This window comes from Erythranthe guttata, chromosome 7 (assembly GCF_056151865.1).
Source record: "Erythranthe guttata isolate IM_541 chromosome 7, IM_541, whole genome shotgun sequence".
Classification (NCBI taxonomy): domain Eukaryota; kingdom Viridiplantae; phylum Streptophyta; class Magnoliopsida; order Lamiales; family Phrymaceae; genus Erythranthe; species Erythranthe guttata.
Window position 1 is genome coordinate 6,228,014 of NC_142539.1, and position 24,579 is coordinate 6,252,592.

General features: G+C 29.9%; 1 protein-coding gene across 1 annotated transcript in view; it reads right to left on the reverse strand.

Moving 5' to 3' along the window:
* LOC105964438 (UDP-glycosyltransferase 75C1) overlaps positions 1 to 24,579 on the reverse strand; it is a 34,210-nt gene that overhangs the window by 1,757 nt on the left and 7,874 nt on the right. The window lies entirely within an intron of this gene.

Below are 24,579 nucleotides of genomic sequence, written 5' to 3' on the forward strand. Positions count from 1 at the left end.
TATTTTTTTAGTTGGATTAATTTCAATTTAAAAGTCAAGTTTAATTTGTATACAACATAGATAGGGTTTAGAAAGTATGACGTTTGAGATGACGAATACTGATATAAACGTAAGACAAATTTGAGTGGACAACAGTTTGGTACTTGGTTTAGTGTGTCAGATATATGATAGATGCAACACACACCTCACATCACACATGTCAATGTAAGATACTCGTTCCCGCATGGGTGTAGTTCAACGGGTTCCGGAGGTGGTAAGTTAGTGCAAGGTCCTAGGATCGAATCCTGGCAGTCGCAGTGTGGGAATTTCAACTCCAATAAGGGTTGGTTCCTTGTGGGCACCAGGTCCGGATCCGCTACCTTAACGGGCCGTTGAGTTACCATGATTTACATTCCTCCATCAATCCTTGTCGGGTCAAGGGATGAGGGCCCTGGGGGCGAGGGATTCCGCTTTTTTTGGTGCAAGGTAAAATACTCGTATACTAACTCTTATATTTTTTTTAAGAGGCTTTTAAATAAGCTCGTCATGCACTATTTATTTAAGAGGCTCAGATCAAATTTCTTTAATTTAATTTAATTAATTTCAATTTAAATCCAAATTTCATCTATATAATATATAAAAGTTGAATTTCACACCTGATTGATTGACATTTAGAAATTTCAATTAATGACATGTCCCCAATTTCATACCAAGTGGTGAATTGATTGGTGGAAATAAATTATCAAAAAACATGTCATCATTTTCCAAAATTAAAGATAATTAAATATAGTTCATTATTCTATTAATATATTTATATCCTACCATTTATAAAATGCTCAAAATATATCAATTTTCTTGGAAACTCTAAATAAATTTATTTTTTGAATTTAATTTGAATTTAGTTAAATTCAATTTAAAATATTCCCCTATTATAATTGCATGATTGGTAGTGTTACGGAAATTTTGTATTTAAATTCATAAACTTGAATTTATATTAAAAAATATTGCAGAATAAATTATTTTATATTATACATTTTACATAAACATGATCAGAGAATATGTTTTTATTCACTAATTTAATATTATATGTTAATATTATATGTAAAAAAAGATACATGTTCGAATTTACTATATTGCGAAAATTGACACTATTTTTCTTCTACCATGTGTAGAGTAATGTACTCCCAATTATTTACCATATTGAAAATTATACAACTTGAATTTCATGTTATTATTTAAACAATTCTTTTTTTCTTCACTAAATCCAGTGACAATAAATTTTACGATTGATTTAACCTTTTAAATTAGATACAAATTAAAGTACAAACTTTATCATGGTTATACTAATAAATTGAATAACATAAGTTAAGTTTAATCAGTTGATAAAAAAACGAATTGATTTTATATATTGCAAAATATAACAATGTTATTAGTATTAGGATTATATTTTAGATTATGATTATGCTTAATACGATAATTAGTGACATGTATTAGTATTAGAATTAAGATTAACATTAGTGACATGTATTAGTATTATAATTAGTGACATGTATTAGTATTATAATTAGTAACATGTATTAGTATTATAATTAGTGACATGTATTAGTATTATAATCAGTGACATAGTAGTAGTATTAGAACAAATATTAGTATTAATATCAGTATAAGTATCCGTATCAATTTTAGTATAGGTATTATTATAAGTACAAGTATTAGTATCAGTACCAGTATAAGTATCAGTACCAATATCAGTATCAATACCAGTATCAATATCAGTATTATTATCGGTATCAATATCAATATGAGTATCAGTATTAATATCGGTATCAGTATTAATATCAATATCAATATTTGTACCAGTATTAGTATCACTATATGTATCATTAGAATTAAAATTAGTTTTTTAGCATTAATATTAGTATTAGTATTAATATTAGTATTGATATTACTATTAGTAATAGTATTAGTATTAATATCCGTATCAGTATTAGTATCTGTATCAGTACCAGTACCAGTACCAGTATCAATATAAGTATCAATATCGGTATCAATATCTGTGTATGTATCAGTATCGGTATCAGTATCAGTGTGAGTATCAATATCAATATCAGTATCAGTATGAACATCAATATCAATATTAGTATTTATATCATTATTATTAGTATTAGTATTAGTATTAGTATTAATATTATTGTCAACATCAACATCAGTATCATTATCAATATTAGTATAAGTATTAGTATCAATATCATTATGACTATCAATATTAGTATGAGTATCGGTATTAATATTAATATTACTATGAGTATCAATCAATATAACTATTAACATAAGTATCAACATCAGTATCAGTATCAATATCAAAATCAGTATCAATATCAGTGTCAATATCAGTATAAGCCTCAATAACAATATCAGTATCAGTACTAGTAAGTATTGTATCGGTATTAGTAAGTACTAGTATTAGTATTAGTATTAGTATTAGTATTAGTATTAGTATTAGTATTAGTATTAGTATTAGTATTAGTATTAGTATTAGTATTAGTATTAGTATTAGTATTAGTATTAGTATTAGTATTAGTATTAGTATTAGTATTAGTATTAGTTATTAGTATTAGTTATTAGTATTAGTATAAGTATTAGTATTAGTATTAGTATTAGTATTAGTATTAGTATTTGTATTAGTTTTAGTATTAGTATTATATTAGTATTATTATCAGTATTAGGATTAATATTATATTAGTATTAGTATTAGTATTAGTATTAGTATTAGTATTAGTATTAGCATTAGTATTAGTATTAGTATTAGTATTAGTATTAGTATTAGTATTATATTAGTATTAGTATTAGTATTATATTAGTACGAGTATCAGTATCAGTATCAGTATTTGTATTTGTGTTAGCATTAGTATTAGTATTAGTATTAGTATTAGTATTAGTATTAGTATTAGTATTATTATTAGAATTAGTATTAGTATTAGTATTAGTATTCGTATTAGTATTATTATTAGTATTTGTATTAGTATTAGTATTAGTATTAGTATTAGTATTAGTATTAGTATTAGTATTAGTATTAGTATTAGTATTAGTATTAGTATTAGTATTAGTATTAGTATTAGTATTAGTATTAGTATTAGTATTAATATTAGTATTAGTATTAGTATTAGTATTAATATTAGTATTAGTATTAATATTAGTATTAGTATTGGTATTATATTAGTATTAGTATTAGTATGTGTATTAGGATTAGTATTAGTATTAGTATTTTTATAAGTATTTGTAAAAGTATTAGTATCAGTATTATCAGAGTATCAGTATCAGTATCAGTATTCATAGTGGCATATATATCTTATCTCTTTTGCAATATTTATAAGTTGTGTTGTTGTTTCAGTATCAGTATTAGTAAGTATTGTATCGGTATTAGTAACTATTAGTATTAGTATTAGAATTAGTATTAGTATTAGTATTAGTAATAGTAATAGTATTAGTATTAGTATTAGTATTTGTATTAGTATTAGTATTAGTATTAGTATTATATTAGAATTATTATCAGTATTAGGATTAATATTATATTAGTATTAGTATTAGTATTAGGATTAGTATTAGTATTAGTATTATATTAGTATTAGTATTAGTATCAGTAAGTATTAGTATTTGTATTAGTATTAGTATTAGTATTAGTATTACTATTAGTATTAGTATTACTATTAGTATTAGTATTAGTATTAGTATTAGTATTAGCATTAGTATTAGTATTAGTATTAGTATTAGTATTAGTATTAGTATTAGTATTAGTATTAATATTAGTTATAGTATTGGTATTATATTAGTATTAGTATTAGTATGTGTATTAGGATTAGTATTAGTATTAGTATTATTATAAGTATTAGTAAAACTATTAGTATTAATATTAGTATCAGTGTATCAGTATCAGTATCAGTATTGACAGTGGCGTATATATCTTATCTCTTTTGTAATATTTATAAGATGTGTTGTTGTTTGAGTAATGTGCATCATTAATTGAATGTTGTTAGTGATAAACTTGCAGGCTGTTTGAATATCCATTGTGTTACCTCTCTTCTACTGTGTTTGTTGTTAAGTTAGTTATTTTGCAGAAGATTCACATGGTGTAGTAGATTGTATTCCATGAAATAGAGTTATATCATATGTTTTAAATAATTTCACTTAATCTTCATATCGTGTTTCGCACACTTAGCGTATTCTTCTTTGTAATATTTAATTGAATTTCATATGTTATAACTCTGAATTAAGAGATATTTTTTTATTTCCTTTCATTTTTTTTACGTGAATTGGTGTTGTTATAAAGAGATAATCGTTTAAATATTATTATTTTTCTCATTTTGAAATTGACATCCGTGCAACGCACGGGTGAAGTACTTGTTAATTATTTAACTTTGATTCATAATCCAATTTTGACTGTTATTGTCGATCAACCTGCCGTAGTTGATAGGACAGTTAATTACCAAAACTAAATTATGTTTGAGTCACTGTTGAAATCACAAACAACAATCGATAAACAACAGACAATGTTAAAGGGTAAATTTGAGTGGACAATAAATAGTTTGTCAGATATATGATAGATGCACACACCCGACAGCACACATGTTAAGGTAAGGTATTCGTAAACAAACGCTTTTAGGTTTTATTGTTCATTGTTTATTTTTTATTTTTTATTTTTATTTTTTATTTATTATTCATTATTTATATTTTTATTATTTATTATTTATTATTTATTATTTATTATTTATTTATTATTTACTATTTATTACTTATTTGTTGAGAAATACAAAATTTTAGCCAGCCTCGTACACTGAATTTAGGAATTAATTACTTCAAACATAAAAACAAAAGGATTGTGGGGATGATGAGAGGTTTTGCAGTTTTTGCATTGAAATATGGGAAACTACAAATAAATCCCTCATCTAAAACACAAAACACATATCAATCCCTAGGTAGTTTCCCCAAGCAAATCAATCCTTACTCACGCGCTTAACATGCAGATCAGTCTCTAATGAAATGTGCAAATATTAAAATACCTTTACTTTATACTAATTTTACATAATTTATTTTCAACCTCCAACGCGCCGTTTGTGTTACACGCTCTTTGCCCATTACCTTTCAAAAATCAAACAAAAAGAAAGAAGCTAAAAAGGCGCAGAAAAAACCACCGTTATCTGTTTATACCCATTTCCAGACAAAGAAGCAACAGAGAAGAAAAAAAGAACAGAGAAACAACAAAGAAGGGAACGAAGAATCAACAAAGACGTAGAAAAATAATAAAGCGAAAGGAAAAATAAAAATAAACAAACTCATTTCTAGACAATGGTGAAGCAGGGTAAACAACAAGGTTTGATTTTTTTTTTTTTTCATTTTCTTGGAAACAGACCCATTTGGGTGTTGCTTAAGTTTGCAAAAAGGTTTATTTGTTGTAGAATTGCATGATTTTGAACATATCCACTCGTTGGTATTATGCCTTGACTTTATTCGCTGTTTCCCCTAATCATTAAATCGCTTCCAATATCTGTTGTTTTGTTGTTTGGGTTTGCAAAAATCATTTATTTGTTGTCGAATTTCATGATTTTGTAACACTTCCCTCCTGGGTGATTATTCTTCGGTGACATTAGCATGTCCCCAAAGCTTTTTGAGTCCTAACAAGGGTTTCATATGGGAACGAGGCTTATTGTATTTTTCATACTGGTTCTATAGTATGTGTCATGCGCAATAATGGTATTAATAGTGCACTTAGATTGTATTGACACAGAGTACTCGAAGTACTGTCCCGAAAGCAGTTTGTCTTAACAAGGGTTTGATGTATGATGTTTCATGGTTCTGTAGTATATGTCATATGTAATAATGGTATTGCTCTTGACTTTGGACGGTATTAACACAGGGTACTGGAAGTATAATGTTTGATGGTTCTGTAGTATGTGTCATATGCCACAATAGTATTGCTAGTGCCTTTGAATGGTATTGCTAGTGGCTTTGGATGGTATTGACACATGGTACTGAAAGTATAATGTTTGATGGTTCTGTAGTATGTGTCATATGACACAATAGTATTGTTAGTGCCTTTGAATGGTATTGCTAGTGGATTTGAATGTTATTAACACAGGGTACTAGAAGTATAATGTTTGATTTGTATGTAGTATGTGTCATATGCAACAATGGTATTGCTAGTGCATTTGGATGGTATTGAACGAAATTACTGGAAGTACTGGTTGTGGAAATTTATAGTACGTACGTTGTATTTGTTATAACTGTACTTTTATGTGTATGTAGTTGCAGGAATTGATGTAAAAGAAGATAGCAGCAAGCTAGCAATAGGCTGCAGGTGCTCACCGATCCCTTTTCAAGCAACTATGGAAGATGTGAAGAAGCTGATGAAGAAACAACATTATGAAGAAATGAAGAAAAATCCCTTGTATCACTACATGGACATGCCTAAAATAAACCATAGCTTGCAGAGGGTTGCGTCTCGCATGCAAGCGTACAATGTAAAAGATCATGCTGCAATACGAAGGCGTGTCAAATCTATGTACTGTTGTTTAATTAGTGAACATAAGAGTACGGTAAAGTTAGGATTATTCATGAATATAGTACGCTTTGTTCACCAAGTAAGTACAATGTATAAACTTGTAAATTTCGGGTTATTCGTGAATATAGTACGCTTTGTTCATCAAATAAGTACAATGTATAAGCTGGTAAAGTTCGGGTTATTCGTCAATATAGTACGCTTTGTTCATCAAATAAGTATAATGTAAAAACCGGTAAAGTTCGGGTTATTCGTAAATATAGTACGCTCAAGTAAGTTTAATGTATATACTGGTAAAGTTCGGGTTATTCATGCATATAGTATGCTTAGTTCACCAAGTAAGTACAATGAATACACATGTGAAGTACAAGTTATTCGTGAATATAATACGCTTTGTTCATTCACAAAGTATATGTTTGCCATTCATATAGTATTGTTACACTCTATATATTATTGTGGGACCAATGCATCCATATAATCGCATTTTACGACACAATTCTTCATTTTAAGACTGTTAAAAATAAATAGAGACAATGTGGGAGTCGATCAACATCGATTATGGTAACATTTGAGGAAAATATTAGTTTTACACTCGAGCATTTTACACTTATATGAATGAAATTCAACATATTTATGGGATCTTGTACTCCAAACGCAAGAATAATGCTCACCTACCTTAAAATACTCATCTAAAACATAATTTATGCATCTCCCATACTTATTGATCATTTAAAGCGTCAATGAAATTGGTACAACTCAATTCATTGCAAAATATAGTATGCTTTTTTCATCAAGTAAGTACAATGAATACACATGTGAAGTACAAGTTATTCGTGAATATAATACGCTTTGTTCATTCATAAAGTATATGTATGCCATTCATATAGTATTATATAGTATTGTTACAATCTATATATTATTGTGGGCCAATGCATCCATATAATCGTATTTTAAGACACAATTCTTCATTTTAAGAGTATTAGAAATGAATAGAGACAACGTGGGAGTCGATCAACATTGGTTATGGTAACATTTGAGGAAAATATTAGCTTTACACTTGAGAATTGTACACTTATATGAGTATCTTGTATAGTATATGAATATCATGTATGAAATTCAACATATTTATGGGATCTTCTGTTCCAAACGCAACAATAATGCTCACCTACCTTAAAATACTGATCTAAAACATAATTTACGCATCACCCATGTTTATGGATCATTAAAGCGTCATTGAAATTGGTACAAATCAATTCATCGCAAAATATAGTACGCTTAGTTCATCAGGTAAGTACAATGAATACACATGTGAAGTACAGGTTATTCGTGAATATAGTACGCTTTGTTCATTCATAAAATATATGTTTGCCATTCATATAGTATTGTTACACTCTATATATAATTGTGGGGCCAAATGCATCCATATAATCGTATTTTAAGACACAATTCTTCCTTTTAAGACTATTAAAAATCAATAGAGACAATGTGGGAGTCGATCAACATCGGTTATGGTAACATTTGAGGAAAATATTAGTTTTTCGTAAATACACATGTGAAGTACAGGTTATTCGTGAATATAGTACGCTTTGTTCATCAAGTAAATACAAAGAATACACATGTGAAGTACAATCCTAGTATTGAAAAGGTATCTTCGAATAGACTAGAAAGTATGTGTTGTTCATTTTTATGGTACGCTTATATTCTTTATACAAACTCAATTGATCGCAAAATAAAGTACCATGTGTTCAAAAGGTAAGTACAATTCATCGAAACATATAGTGCGATGTATTCAATGGAAAAGTACGAGTTGAGCTAACCAATAGTATTGTTAGCTCTACAATAAAAGGACATATTGTTTATGGCACAAAAACACTTTCATTTGTTCATGGAAAAGAAAAAAAACACAAAAACCCTAAAACACCTTCACTCCCAGATTTTTCACAATAACACTATATCTTTCATCTCTAGCTTCCCCTTCTACTCCCTGATGCCTCAGAAAGATAATTGCTAGTTTAGGGCGAAGTGTTTTGATATCGCAAGTTTTTGCCCTAAACCAAATATATGTACTGCCTACAACATGACAATATGCCCACAAACAAACAAATAAGCAGCAATGAAGATTCTCATCCCGTTGCCTGCATCAATGAACCCATTGAGCTTCCGATTGTATCTTCTACCCAAACCTTCTTTCAATCAAATTTCCAAGCGGATTACCCTCAATTTCCATCGATTGATCGCTGTTTTTGGTTTAAAAAAGAATTAAAAAATTGATTACAATAGAGTGGAATCCAAATAACAATGTACATGAAAATATCATAACTAGTAAACAATGAAAAATACTAATATGCACTGATTCCATACTGTATTCTCCATTATATGATACTATGTTTTCCTACAAATAGTACCAAATTTACCTATCACCCATATTGTTCGAATAACGGTTACGTACTGTCTTCTCCATTATATGATACTATGTTTTCCCACCAACAGTACCAAATTTACCTATCACCCATACTATACAAATAATGGTTACGTACTGTCTTCCCCATTTTATGATACTATGTTTTCCCACCAACAGTACCAAATTTACCTATCACCCATACTATACGAATAACGGCTACGTACTGTAAGTACCATACGTCGGTACCATAATTATATTAGCATGATACTATTACGTGTCATATTCTATACTATGTATCACACAATAATTAACAACCATAAATAAATGTATTCCAGCAGTACAGAAAATGATGGAGACCTACCAGCCATCGGTGCGGACCCCCTTTCCACGCGAATTAGCTTCATCTTTGTGGATCCCGACAATGTCGACCACACTCATCTTCATTACCAGATGCAATGCAACCATATTCTCCACATCTTCATCACAAACCCAATTTCACATACAATCATTCCCGAGGAACCAAGTATTGGAGGATCAGTGCATCTGGATGGATATGATTCCACTTGTTGATAATAGCACCATATATCTCCATTAAGGTCGAATTACTTTTGACGGAAATAATGTGAAGTTGATCTTTGTATCGACAACTTCCAAGAATCACAATGAGCACTGGGTTTGGTACATCATTTGTAGCCATTGTGGATTTTACAGTGATTTTCTCGTCGGAAAAATAGGAAACCAGATGATAGAGAGAGAAGAAAGAGAGAAGAAAGAGAGCAGATAGAAAGGAAGAAAAAGAAGATGAAGAGATAGAAAAGGAAGAGACAGAAAATGATGAGAGTGAAAAAGAAGACAGAGAATATAAAAAAAATATATTAAATTCACATTGGGACTGATCTACATGTTAGATGAGTGAGTAGGGACTGATTTGCTTCGGGAAACTACCTAGGGATTGATCTGTGTTTTGTGTTTTGGATAAGGGATTTATCTGTAGTTTCCCTTGAAATATCATATGTTTTAGAATTTACACTTTCATGAGTATTTCCAAGAGTGTAAATGATTTACATTTTTTTTAACAATCTTCATGAGCAAATATATAATTCCAACAAGCCAATAAAATATTATCATATGTTTTGCTTCTCATATTTGATATGTCAATGAAAATTACATACTAACAGCAAAAATTAAATTTTACTATTATGTATTTAAAATATTAATATTAATAATTAAATTTTATCAATTACTATTAAATTAATTTATTAATTGTAAGAAATATATTTATATTATTAATTGTAATTAAAAGGTAAACTCCAATAGTCTATTAAATAAATAAAAGTTAAAACTATTTCATATTTCTTATAGGAAGAATAGAATAGGAGAAAGAGAGAAATAATAATACGTAATATAATAAAAAAAAAACCCCGTTATGTTATGGGTTAAATTACATGAAATATATATAGAGAAATATTGCAAGGTAATAGAGTTTGACTAGATAACTAAATCTTAACTAATCTAGGTAACCGAATCATAATAGAATCCTAATATCCTATAATATCTAATAATATAATATACTCTAACACGCTCCCGCAGTCGAAGCGTGACGAACGTGAAGACAGGACAATCACTTGCTAACACGCTCCCGTAGTCGAAATGAATAAACTCCAAAAGTGAAGACTGGACAGAAACCGCGAAACACAACGCTAGAGAATTCCTCTATGAAAATATATGCCCAATTGATAGAAAAAAAATAACATGGAGAGAAAATAAAATTGTTTTTTTTTTGTGTGTGTATGATTGAGAGAGAGAGAAAATATGAGAGGGGAAGAAGAATAATTAAACAGAGGATAGAGACTAAAGAGAGAGAAAAGAGATTTACCGACTAAGAAGAAGAAGATGTCGGAAATAATATAACTTAAAAGATAAGAGTACCACTACCGGGGAAGGGAGGAAATTTTGGTGGTGTTCGTGGATCTGATAGAAAAAAGAAATACAGAGAGAAGGGTACCACCATCGGAGGAGGGAGGAAATTTGGGTGGCGTTCATGGAAAAGATAAAAAAAAAAGATATTAGAGTACCACCACCGGGGGAGGGAGAAAATTGGATGGTCTCCGCCATGGAGAAGAAAGACGGCTAGGCTAAAACACCTGGTGCTCTAATACCATATAAGAAGAATAGAATGTGAGAAAGAGAGAAATAATAATAGGTAATATAATAGAAACCCCCATTATGTTATGGGTTAATTTACATGGAATATATATAGAGAAATATTGCAAGGTAATAGAGTTTGACTAGATAACTAAATCCTAACTAATCTACCGAATCATAATACAATCCTAATATCCTATAATATCTAATAATATAATATACTCTAACATTTCTTACATTATGTATCAACATGCTAATACTAATAGTTATTCTAACACTAACACTAATATTAATACTAATACTAATACTAACTTTTAATTATAAAATTATGAGTAGCATTAATATTAATAATAACATTAGCATTCGCATTAGTATATTAGGATTATCATTAGTATATTATCATTAATATATTATAATTAATATTAGTCTTAGTATTAGTATTAGTATTAGAGAAACGGATTTTCAATTTATGTGGCTACATTTTATTTATTAAATTCATTTTTTGAAACCATTAGATGCTAAAAATTAGCAAATTTTCCGAAAACTAGGAGATTTCATATATTCTAATTATCCTAGATCAACTAATTTTCAAATTCTGCATACATCCATTACATTAGAAGATTTTCTGAAAATTTCCAGGACTAGTATAAAAGAGTTTAAATATATTTGACAGATTCGGAAATCGTAAATTTGTTCCCTTTATTTTTGTTTTGTTTCTTGATACGCAGATCATGTCTTTCGTTGCTTTATTGCTTGAAATCCTTAGAGAAAAACTTAATAGACATCTCAGAACTAGGTTTTTGTGTCAATACTGGTAAGCAATTTTTTTATATTTTGTTTCACAATTATTAGCTCTTTTTTTACAATTACTCCTAATGATGTTTATGATGAAAAATTATGTTAAGTTTCTTTACCATTATAAGGTGTAATAAGCGTCACCCATTTGTTTCCCATTACTAGCTACTTAGTTCTTTGAGAGCTAGGATGACATGTATATCCATTTTTTTGTAATATATTGTTTTGGGTGTAATAAATTCTGTAAAGGCGAAAATTGAGTTGGCTTTGTAAGTTAATGAATATGAGATATTGTTGAATGTAACTTGCTTAATAGTAAGTATATGTCGCACTAATAAAATTATTATTATATCCAAAGACACTGCTTCATTTGACATTCTCTTGAACAGATAAATTAATTAAATTGAATTTTATTCAAAATTAACTCTTATCCGCCTCGTGGATCGCACGAGTCAAATTACTTTTTGCTCATTAGTTTGACAAGTCATGATTTGGATGTTTTATTTTTTCTTTTTAGTTTATTTCGTTAACATGTAGTTGAATTGTATAACTTTTTGATATTTTTGTAGTCGATTTCAATAATTTATAGTTGATTTTTATTTTGTAAACTTGTGGTTGAATACCAATTTTTTGTTGTTATTTACGGTAATTTTATGGTTGATTTTAGAAGAAAAAAACCCAAAACATTAAAAAAAAATCTAGTTTACTATGGTAATTTTGTAAGTTATTCAGAAGAAGAAAAAAAAAAACTCTGATATATATATATATACTAATAAAATTCAAATTAGAAAACACAAAAAGAAAAAAAAACATCAAGCAGTGAGTAAGATAGGAGAGGGTAAATTTGAAACAAAATAAGGGTTCAATGTATGCTTATTACTAAAAATATGGTTGGACCAGTCTTCATTGAGAAATGGTCAAGACTCAATGAGTCCCTTACAATGTAATAGTCAACTCAAATTTATAAAAATATCTAGTCGATTTTTATTACAGTAATTTATACTTAATTATTACTTTTGTCGTTGATTTTGTAATTTATATTAATATTAAGATAAATTTTATATTATTGCATACATCTTTGTTTGAATTATGGTTTCTTCATGTAATTCAAGTAATCCTACATAACTTTTTATCTGTGTATCATGTAACTGCGGTATTACTGAACATTACATATTTTTTACCTATAAAATGGCACAATTATGACGGTTTATAATATTGAACACTCTCTGCTAAATGGAAGCAATGAGGAAGCAAGTACTAATAATTATTTTTCTTGTTTATGGTTTGGTTTCAATAATGTGTAGTACATGTTGTAATGGTGAACCAAGTTTCAAAATGGAACCATGCCTTGGAGAAGTTTGTAGTTTTGCGTGTAGCAAAGTGTCTTGTGGGTCCTGTCCTTGCCCCGGAGGATATTTCCGTGCTCCGGACCCGCCCCTGGAGCCCTACTGGACATGTCATTGTCTTGCAAGTATCGGAAATTAAAATATTTGATCGTGAATGTTTTTATTTATTTATAATTTGAGCGATATTCATGAATAATATTATTGTGTTCTAACTTACAATCTTATGAGTGAAATTTGTGTTCCCTCATCTCTTTTACAAAAGTACACCTGCATTTTTTCAATTTTCGTTTTAAATTTTGAAAGACGCAAACCCAAATCCTTACTGATTCATTTCTTGTAGGTCGTTTGTTTTGGCTTTTGAATACATTTTGTATCAAGGCACTTGGACTTTAGACGATATAGTTATGGCAGAAATACGAAACTATGTAAGTAGCGCAGTTCATAATCCAGGCACAATTTTGAGCATACTATGTTACTGTAAGTACCATAAACTTTGTATCATCGAATACGCCTAACACGAAAGTTGTAGCTCTAGTTGTTTGCTTTCTAAAGGAACTTGGATCTGTGTAAGCATAATTAGATGAAAATTTTAGGTTTAATAGCATTTTGCCACCTATTCTTTACATGTCTTTGCACTTTGCCACCTTAATAAAAAAAAAAAAAAAAAAAAAAAAAAAAAAAAAAAAAACAGGCACACCCAACTTCGTTATTTTGACTCACTTAACCACCTAGGGCAAATATTATGGCGAATCTTCACAAATATGGGCGCAAGCATGAAACACATGATAAAATAAATGGGTTTTTTCGTCTTTTCACCTAAAAATATCACATGGGATGAAATTGAATGTTTCAAGGACTCAATTGAATTTAATTTGAAACTTATCAAAATACGAAATTAACTAAAACAAAGCTTTGGGTCTTCTTCCTTCTTCAATGGGAGTTTCTCCCCATTAATTAATTCAAAGAAAACCCATAACTTTATTTCAATTAATTTCAGCGGGTTTGTTCACCTCCCCAATTACAAACAAATTAAAGTCATAGTCAATCTCCTCTTCGCTCTTACTCGGTTTGTCCAACCCTCCCATCGATAACCGTACCATCTTCCTCGACATTTGGACAATACTGTATGAAAAAATCCGGAAAACAAGAAATGTTACAAACCAAGAAAGTAAGAGAAAACATAAAACGAAGACCAAATCACAAGCAAACTAAGATCGTAGCCCCAAAAGTTCCTTACAACTTTATGCAAATTGTAAAGGAACGTATTCTAATAATAGTTTGCTTTAGCTTATTATCTTAACTTTATTTGGTGGTTTATACATGTTGGCGAATACCATTTGGTTAAGAAATGCAGAAAGTGGAAAAAGATCAGAAATCTAAAACATGAATGAATAACAAAACAAGTTACAAAAAATTGGACGCTCAACTCAAATTTCTCTTTGGCGCAAACAAATTAAGGATCAAGAAAAAAGAACCGGATCAGAATTCCTACGAACAAAGTACTTGCGAACGAAAAAAAGAAAAAAATTTCTTGGAGGTGCATGTTTGTGTCTTTTGAATTGAATGTGAAGAGTTTTTTTTTTTTTTTTTTTTTTTTTACGGCAGAGACGGACGTGGACAAGTGTTTGTGTGTGTGCGTGTATTTGTGCGAGCTGCTAAACTGATTCTTGGCACTGGTAATTACAACCGACCATAATTTTATCATCTTTGAATTAATGGGGGAGAAACTCCAATGGAAGAAAAAGATTCGAAGCTTTATTTTAATTAATTTTGAATTTAGGCAAATTCCAAATTAAGTTCAATTTACATTGTTATGTCCTTTGCGCGTGCGCCGGAATTTGTGAAGATTCGTCTGAATATTCGCCCTAGGTGGTTAAGTAAGTCATAATAACGGGTTGGGTGTGCCCGTGCAATATATTTTTGTTAAGGTGACAAAGTGCAAAAACAAGCAAAGTATAAGTGGCAAAATGCTATTAACCTAACATAATATTGAACAACGTTCGGACATATTTTTTGCTGAATCTGACTTCATTTTCCACGATCTGAATATGAAGTTTTGAATAATATAGTTGGAGTTTTTGCATTATATGACCGATGTTTTCATAATATAACCGATAGTTTACCTAGTTTGACTGAGTATTGCAATAATATTATTTTTTATGTAAATTACCCCCAAGGTAAGGTCTTACATTATCCTCATATGGTGTTAGTTTTGACGGGATAATTACACTTTTGGTCCTTATACTTATCACCTAAAAGGATTTTCGATCTCAAAAATTTGCCGCCACGAATTTAATCCTAAAATACAACTTTATGACAATTTTGATTCGGCCGTCTAATTTTCCTGTTAATTTTGACGGAAACCTCATGTGCATCTCACGTGACGTCCACTTGGGACCCGCAAATGAGTTGGACAAAAACTCCTTCGTCCACCACCATCCGTACCTCTTATCACCCTCTTCCCCGCCATTTCCTCCACCACCATCGGCTGCCTTTAACCACCTCTCAACCATCCTCCTTCGTCCAGTTTTTTTTCAAATAATAATAAAAATTAGCCTCTGCAAATCCCAAGAAGAAGAATTAAATGGCTCCCTCACCTTCTACTTCACCTAGGCTGAGACTCTTTAATTTATTCCCTACAATTGAGAAATGTTCATGGAGGACTAAGATGGGCCCATGTGCAATATTTTAATTGTCATCCATTGAATTTTGTGCCGTGTATCCGTGTATCTTTTCCTCTTGTTTTTTTTTTTTTCTGTTTTATTTAATAATATTTAATTATTTTATTATTTGATTATATTTTTTTAAGTAATTTTTAATTCAATATATATATATATGTATGTATATTATATATATATATATATATATATATATATATATATATATATATATATATATATGTATATATATATATATGTATTAATAAGGAGAGAAATCTTTGTATACCATTTTTGAGAAATAATAGTATTAATGGTAGATAAATGATTTTTATTTAAATTGTCAAACTCATCGGAGTTAATAAACTGAGACTGAGCTGTAAAATTTTCTTTCTCTTTGCCTTTTTCAATAATAGAAAGACGCGACGAAAATTCAGAATTATTCTTTTGAAAAATCTTAATATCATTTTTAAGATTATAAATCTCTTGACTTAAATCATTGATAGTGATAGGACTATTCTTGATATTCCTAAGCTTAAGAAGGTTATCTAATTCTCCCATGTTGTAATAATTATTATCAATTTTACTAGAGAGACTGGTGCTAGTATTACTAGTAGAGGGACCAGAATCATGTAACTGGTCAATGACCTTATCTCTTAAACTAGGATCCTTAATCTGTTTAAGAAAGTCAAGAATATTATTATTAGTTAACACATTAATATTCAGGTCTTGGAACTGACTCATGAGTTTATAATATTCATCTTCAACAGGATTATCTGTATCTTTGATGCAATTAAGACAGGGTTTACCAAGAGCACAATTATTACATTCATTACTCTTAGTAGAGATATCATCGGAAAAATCCGATTCTTGAGAGGAATCAGATCTATTAGAATCTGTATCATCCTCAGAATTCATGACAATTTTATAAAGGGTTTCTTTTAAATTATCATCAATATCAAGATTTTTAATCTTATCTTTAGCATAACATTGATTAGCATAGTGACCTGTTCTACCACATTTTCTACAAACAATTTTGCTAAGAAAATTACTATCCTTTTTATAGGACCTCTTTCTATGATAACGATTTCTTCCCTTGTCGTTATCTTGCTTATCTCTAGAATGGTTAATCTGTTTATTATTATCATAATGTCTTCTTCTTTTCCTGTAATTAGGTTTATGATTAAATTCTCTTTTATTCTTATGAGAATCTTTTTTGCCAGGATTGTCTAGGCCAAACTGGTCACAAAAATGACCTAACTGTTTTCTTTCTAACAGATTATCCTTACGGATCTGATTTCTGAACTTGATTTCATTACAAAGACTTAATCCTTCTTGAATACAAGTACTAACGATTTGGCCAAAAGTAAAAGCCTCATATGCAATATGATCTGAGTCTTTTCTAAGGACCTTTTTGATCCTTTCAGCAAACAATTAAGGAAGACCATCAACAAACTTGTTTTTCCAAATATCCTGATTGCAGTCAGGAATATCGAAAATGCGTGATAGAAAAGTATCTTTGTACCATCTAAAATCAGAAAGGGTTTTACACTTCATGTTTAAAAGAAGAGTTTTGGTGTTTTCAGATTTATTAGTAAATCTACCAGTAAAATGTTCGAGAATGGTAAGAACAAGAGAGTAAACCGCATTAGGTTTAGTTTCACCATCTTCAATTTTAATAGAAGAGAAAATTTCTTGTTTATTTAAATTATTTAAGTAATTATCCCACCAACCTTTAAGCTGGCCAGTAAAACCAACAGTAATGGCTTGAGCAGTTTGTAAATCATTGTTACCACTAATTCTGCAAGCAGAACCATACATAAGCATGCGATGGCATTGAGTAATAATATGTTTATCACTACCGCCATCAATATTCCATTCGTAGATGCTTTTTCCCGAATAGGAAGTATTGAAGAAGTTTTCTTGTTCTTCATGAAGAACATCCATAGGAGTTGGTCTATTATAATATAATTTAGAAAGATTGGGCTTATCAGCCCATCTCATTTTGTTAATACTATCTGTATTGTCATATTTTGTAGAGCTGGTTTCAGGACTTTATTCAAAATCACTATTTAAAGTAGAAATGTTTAATTTATTGAATTTACTTGAAATGATTTTTTCAAAATCAGAAACAGAAGGTTCAATTTTGAAATTGTCTAATTCAACAAGAGACTGTATAGAAGAGGCAGTCTTAACAATGGTACTTTTATCAAGTAAATCAGACTTAGTCTGAGTCTTAGTTTGGGATAAAATCTTGTCAATTTTATCATGTAAAGATATTATTTCCTCACCTATGATTGAAAGATAAAGATTGCAAAAATTATTTTGCTCAATCATTAAATTGATATGTTTAACTGTAACTTGTAAAACATCATTTTCAATAATTTTAGAAAATGGAAGAAAATTAAAAACTCTACCATTTTTTTCTATTTGAAATGGAACATGAGGAGGGTGGACAGATTTCTGTATTTCACCAGAGATAATTTTAAAATCTCTTTCAATAACTGAAACATGATTTATGTAAAAGGTTTTTATGAACTAAGGAACATAATAGGTAACTTCATTATGATGAGTGCAGAATTTATAAAAACTGTTAACAAAGTAATCTAAATCAGTTTTTGAAAAGGACTTAAAATACCATATTCTAAAATCATCCCATTTGGGATAATTAAATTCATCATTAATCTGAGCTCTTATCGAAGAACCCTTGGAGAAATCAAGTAAAGTTTTAAAATTCATTTAAATCTTAAAATTACAATCCGAAATTGTTTCGGGATCAATCTCATCCTTATGGATGATGTTGTTTTCATTAATAATGATTCTTTCATAATTGTTATTTTTAAATGTATCTTCTCTATAAGCAGAAGTAGAAGCTCTAGAGGTACAAGGTAGATCCACCTCATAATCTAAAGGAGAGATGAAGGAGTGGCTGGATTTAGATCCGGAATAAGAAGTCGAATGTCTTCGTAGTAAATTATTAGAACCAATATTAATGATTCCATCATTACTTTGAGTGATGTGTTGAAAATTGCTATTAATACAGGGATCTTTGGAATAGATTGTTCTAAAATCCAGTTTTCAGGAAAAATAATTTCTTCCCATTTAATAGATCTCCTGGTAGTAACGTTTGATTTACTAAAATTTGTTTCAATTAATATAGTTTCATTATTATCTTTCTCCATTCTTTTACATATGGGATTAAGTGTAAATAAAGGTTTATAATATATGCGATAGCAAATACACATTATTTCAGTACCAGGTATGTAATTATAACCATGAGTTTTAACATTTAATGTTAATGATTTGAGAATATTACTATCTGAAGGGATAAATTAGGATAGGCATCAAAATAGACCGGTCCTAAAGCTAAGCTAGACTCAATAATTCCCATAAGGGATTGTTTCCAGTTAAGATTTCTACCATCTCTAAGGGTAGCAAGGAAACTTTCTGGTAGTCCGTTCAAAGTAAGTGGCCTAAAGGCAACTTGAACACAACCAATATGTAAGAATTTATGAGTTCTTTTAAAAGGTAAAATATCGTTTTTACTAAGTAATTTAATAACCATTTCAGATTCATGAAGAGGTATAGAAGATTCAGTGGTTTTAACAATTTGTTTGAACCCTAATCTTTCAAAAGTACCAAGTTTATAAACCATATTAGGTTTAATAAATGGGATAGTCCATCTATTTAATAGATCAAGATTCTCAGGAACATCATATTCCTGGGTCATACTGTTTTTAACAGTATCATGATTTTTAAAGATATTCATCATCAATTGAAATGTATTAAATCACGACTTAAGAACAAAACATACTTTACTTACATGGCTCTGATACCATATAAAAACAAGATCGCTTAATATATCAATAGTATCCTGTTGGATCTTTTAGAAACACATATCGGATATTACTGAGGACATCCATAGTTCATAAGTTAACCTGAAAAAAGCTTAACGCCCGAAAACGCCTGCGCCTGACATCGGCATAACGGCAAACAAGGCAAGCCCACATGGTTAACTTATGAATATCACTGAAAACCTCATACCTTCTGGTCAAACCAAACTCTACCTCTGATATCTTAAGTAAAATAATTCTTACATTTCACCAATGCACATGATAGTAAAGTAATGTTGAGTCAAGCCATGATTTAATACAGGAAACTTAGCCGACCATTGAGGCGGCGATCATTGAAAAAATAAAAGACTGAAAAATACAAGAAAGAGTACCTTAAAGAACACCAAGAACTTCAAACAAACTTATATTGCACACGATAATTATACAAGGGGGAAAATTAAAAAGAGAGAGAGAGAGTCTAGAAAAGTGATGCTTAAGAACTAGAAAACTCCAACTATAAATAGAAAAAAGAAAGAGCCGGACATCAGCCCCGGATTTCAAAAAGATAAAAAAGCGTGAATAGTAAAAAGTGTGAATAGTGTTTTTACTATTCATAAACAGTACTTGGTCTGCTGGTGTAGGCAATGACGAAATTTAATTTGTCTGATACTGTAGATGCATCTTGCTGGAATGCTCTAAGATCAAATCTTCCTTAAATCGCCATTAAAGAAGCTTGTTTCTTCAGAAGTCTTAGAGTCTTCTTAAAATCTTTTAAGGACTGGACAACAAAATTGTTTCTCTGTCTAATCCTTTCTTCAATTAGAAAAAAATTCTTCAAGGGCCGCAATCTTCTTTCTAAGAATCTTGAGATAATTTTTATATGTGATCTCGTTAGATTTTTCATCGAACCTAACGTGAAAAGGAACCTCCCAGATGTTCCAACCTGGTGATGAGCTGAAGCATACGAGATAAATCTCCCAGTCTTCCATTAATCCTTTCCTTTAACTTTCTCTTTAAGAGAGGATTTGAGTAAATCAAAACTTTCTTGTAAAGAAAGATCTTGATAATCATCGTTAGGATCCTGAGCATCTTGGAGGTCAGTAACAGAACTCATAGAAACATCTTATTTTGAATCAGAAAAGTCAATATCATTGAACAAGTCTTTCTTAATATGATCCATATAAAGATCCATAATTTTTTCTTTAGAGAAAATGTCCAAGTACTGCTTGGAGAACTCAGAGAACGAAGGAAGACTATATGAAGTCTTCTTAGTAGAGATCTTCTTGTGATCTTCCATTTTGGATTTAATCCTCTGGATATTTTCCTGTAAAGGTGACTCATTGGAGCCAGGAGTAATAACATTTAAATTATTCCAAAACCTTGTAGTATGGATTCTCCATAAACACGGCGTACCGTTGGTTGTGAACCAAAATTGTGGTTTCCATTTCCAAACCCATGGGATTCCGGAATCAACAAAAAACATACAAATAGTTTTACTACCTGTATTGTGAGTTTTAAAAGAAGAAAAACTAATAGAGTATTCTTCTAAGAGAGTTTTGATCTCTTCTGGCAAAATGTCTGCCATAGCACCAAAAGTTTCCCACCAAGAGAAAAGCCAGTTTGGAATTTGATTCCTACTGATATTATCGCAAAGTTTTATAAGCCAGGTGTGGGAATGCTTAGGATTCTGGTATAAAAGGGTTTTATAAAAACTCTGTAGGTAATCCCAATAATTCTATTGGTAGACTGACCTAGTAACTTCATTGGTAATGGTTTTTTCTGCAAAAGGAGAAGTACCCCATTCTTGGATGGAGATGATCTTCTTAATAACAAACTTAGAGTAGTTAATAATCTTACTCTTAGGAGGATAGTGTTGAATATCAACACTTCCTAGACTGGTGAGGATATTCACATAGAATCCTCTTGTCTTGTAAGTTTCGACCTTCCAACAATTGGCCGGAAGATATTTATCCATGAGAATCCATGGGACTCTTTGAATGTTTCATCGTCATTTTCAATGACTAAGATTAACTCTCTCTTAGGGGAGTCAAAGAATTTGTATTCTTTCTGAGCCACTGCAGAATATGATTCTTCTTCATCTGATTTTGAGGAATTTTCCTCCATTGGTATATTCTTTCCTCTTTGTCTGAGGAATTCTTGGAACTCCTTTTGGACCTCGTCTCCTTTTGAAGAAGAACTAACACCAGAAATATTGTGGTTGTAAAGGGATTTCTTCCCTTGCTGAACAATGGGGAAACCTCTGCCTCCCCTTCCTCTTTGAGAGGAAAAAGGGCGTCTTCCAGGATAGCTCATTTCTGTCATGAATAAATATATTCACGAGTTAAAAAGTCTGGAAGATGATTATCTTTCCCTTGTTTATAAACAATGTTAAAATCAAAGTAAGCAAGATGAGATTGCCATCGGGCGAACATTTGTTTAGAAACATTATGTTCAAAATCTTTAAAGAGCATAAAAGTAGCTGCTTTACAATCAATTTTAATGGTAAACTTTTGATTGTATAAATCATCCTGAAATTTAAGAACACATTTAACTATAGCAAGAATCTCTTTAGCTGTAGTAGAATAATTTTTTTGAGCATTATTCCATTTACCGGAATAAAATCGAATGATGTATTCAATCTTATTATCAGGGTTGATTTGTTTTAAAATACCCCCATACCCCAAACTGAGGCATCAGTTTCAACGTATTTCTCCCACAAAGGGTTAGCAAGCATAAGACACGGGATGTTTTTAACTTTCTCTTTAATATTAATAACAACCTTAGTGTGATTATCACTCCAAGGAGAAGGATTCTTTTTAAGTCTATCATATAAAATAGCAGAATCGTTAGCAAGATTTTTAATATAAGAAGAAACATAATTAAGACTTCCTAAAAATCTTTGTAACTGAGTTTTATCGGTAATTATATCGGGAAATTTATTTCCAAACTCAATACTTCTTTGAACGGGAATGATGTTTCCTTTTTCAATAGTATGACCTAAGAATTTTATCTTAGATTGAAAAAGAACCATTTTGGGTTTTGAAATAACTAAACCATTCCTTATGATTAAGTTTTTAAACATATCAAGATGTTTAAAATGCATCTCAATGTCTTTAGAGAAAACAAGAATATCATCAATATAAACAATGATAAAATCGCTGTATGGATAGAAGATATCATTCATAATTTATTGAAACTCAGAAGGAGCATTCTTAAGGCCAAAAGGCATGACATTCCATTCGTAATGACCGAAAGGGACATTGAAGGCAGTTTTATACCTGTCTGTCTGATTAATTTGTATCTGCCAGAATCCTGATTTTAAATCAAACTTTGAAAATACAAGAGCATTGACTAATCTGTCAAGAAGATCCTTTTTATTAGGGATAGGGTGTCAAATCCATTTAAGAATTTTATTAAGAGGTTTGTAGTTAATAACCAATCTAGGAACTCCTCGTTCTTGCTCCGAATGCTTATTAACATAGAAGGCAGTACAAGACCAGGGGGACTTGGAAGGAGAAATAAGTTTCTTTTGTAATAAAGACAAACTCTCCTTATTAATAATTCTTACAAGGAAGACTTCATTGCTATGATTGATAGTGGTGCTGACTTAAGTGTTATTCAAATGGGAAAAATTCCCACCAAGTTTTTTGAAAAAACTACACATTCTCTTTCTCACGCAGGAGGCGGATCATTAAAAATTAACTATAAACTCAATAATGCTTATGTTTGTATCGAAGGTTGTTGTATTGCTAATGACTTTCTTATTGCTGAGGATATTACTAGTCAAATGATTATTGGCCTTCCATTTCCTTATAAGATTTATCCCCTTACATTTATTGATGAAAGAGGAATTACAGGTACTTATAATGGTAAGCCTATTTCTTTTAAGTTTATCACCAAACCTATTCATAAGGTTCTTAACTCTATCCAAGATCAAATTAATTTTAAAAATTGTCAGGTCAATTTTCTCAAAGAAGAAATTAACTCTTTAACTGTTGAAGATAGATTGAAGAATTTAAAACTTCAAGATAAAATTATGCTGTTATATAATAAATTTTCTATTGACATTTGCAATGAATTCCCTAATGCTTTTTGGGATAGAAAAAAACATATTGTTTCTCTTCCCTATGAAGAAGGATTTAAAGATAGTCAAATTCCTACTAAGTCTAGGCATATATATATATATATATATATATATATATATATATATATATATATATATATATATATATATATATATATATATATATATATATATATATATATATATATAGAATTATATGTTTTTAGCTATTAAAATATTCAATTTCATTGGATTTGATATTAATAGTAAAAGAAATGTTACATTTAGATTTATCGAATAAAAAAAACTTATATTTAAATTTTAATAAAGTCAATTATAAAATATAATATATTTATATCTTTTTTTCTTAAATTTTATTAATTTAAGTCTAATAATAAAAGAAATGTCAGAATTTTTTTGTTCAAGATGAATAACAAGTGAATTCCTAGTGATTGCTCCACATTTGTCTCTCGTATTCATCACTTTTATTAAAAGAAATGTCACAATAATTTTTGTAGTTATTTAATTTTACTAAATTCAATTACAGTATAAAATATAATTCTTCAAGTGAAAATAAAAGAACAATAAATCACAATACAATTAAAAATACTCAAAAGCAATAGATTATTTAGACATCTTCTTCTCCGTAGATATTCCACAAATGGTTCAATAGATCAGATCTCAAACTTTCATTGGTTCGTCGATTGTGGATCCAACTAAGGCGTGCTGAGATATGTGCCGCCAAAATTGATGGATCACGTTCACATTGAGGGGGGCGAAAATTCTCTTCTGGTAGTGGCATCTATG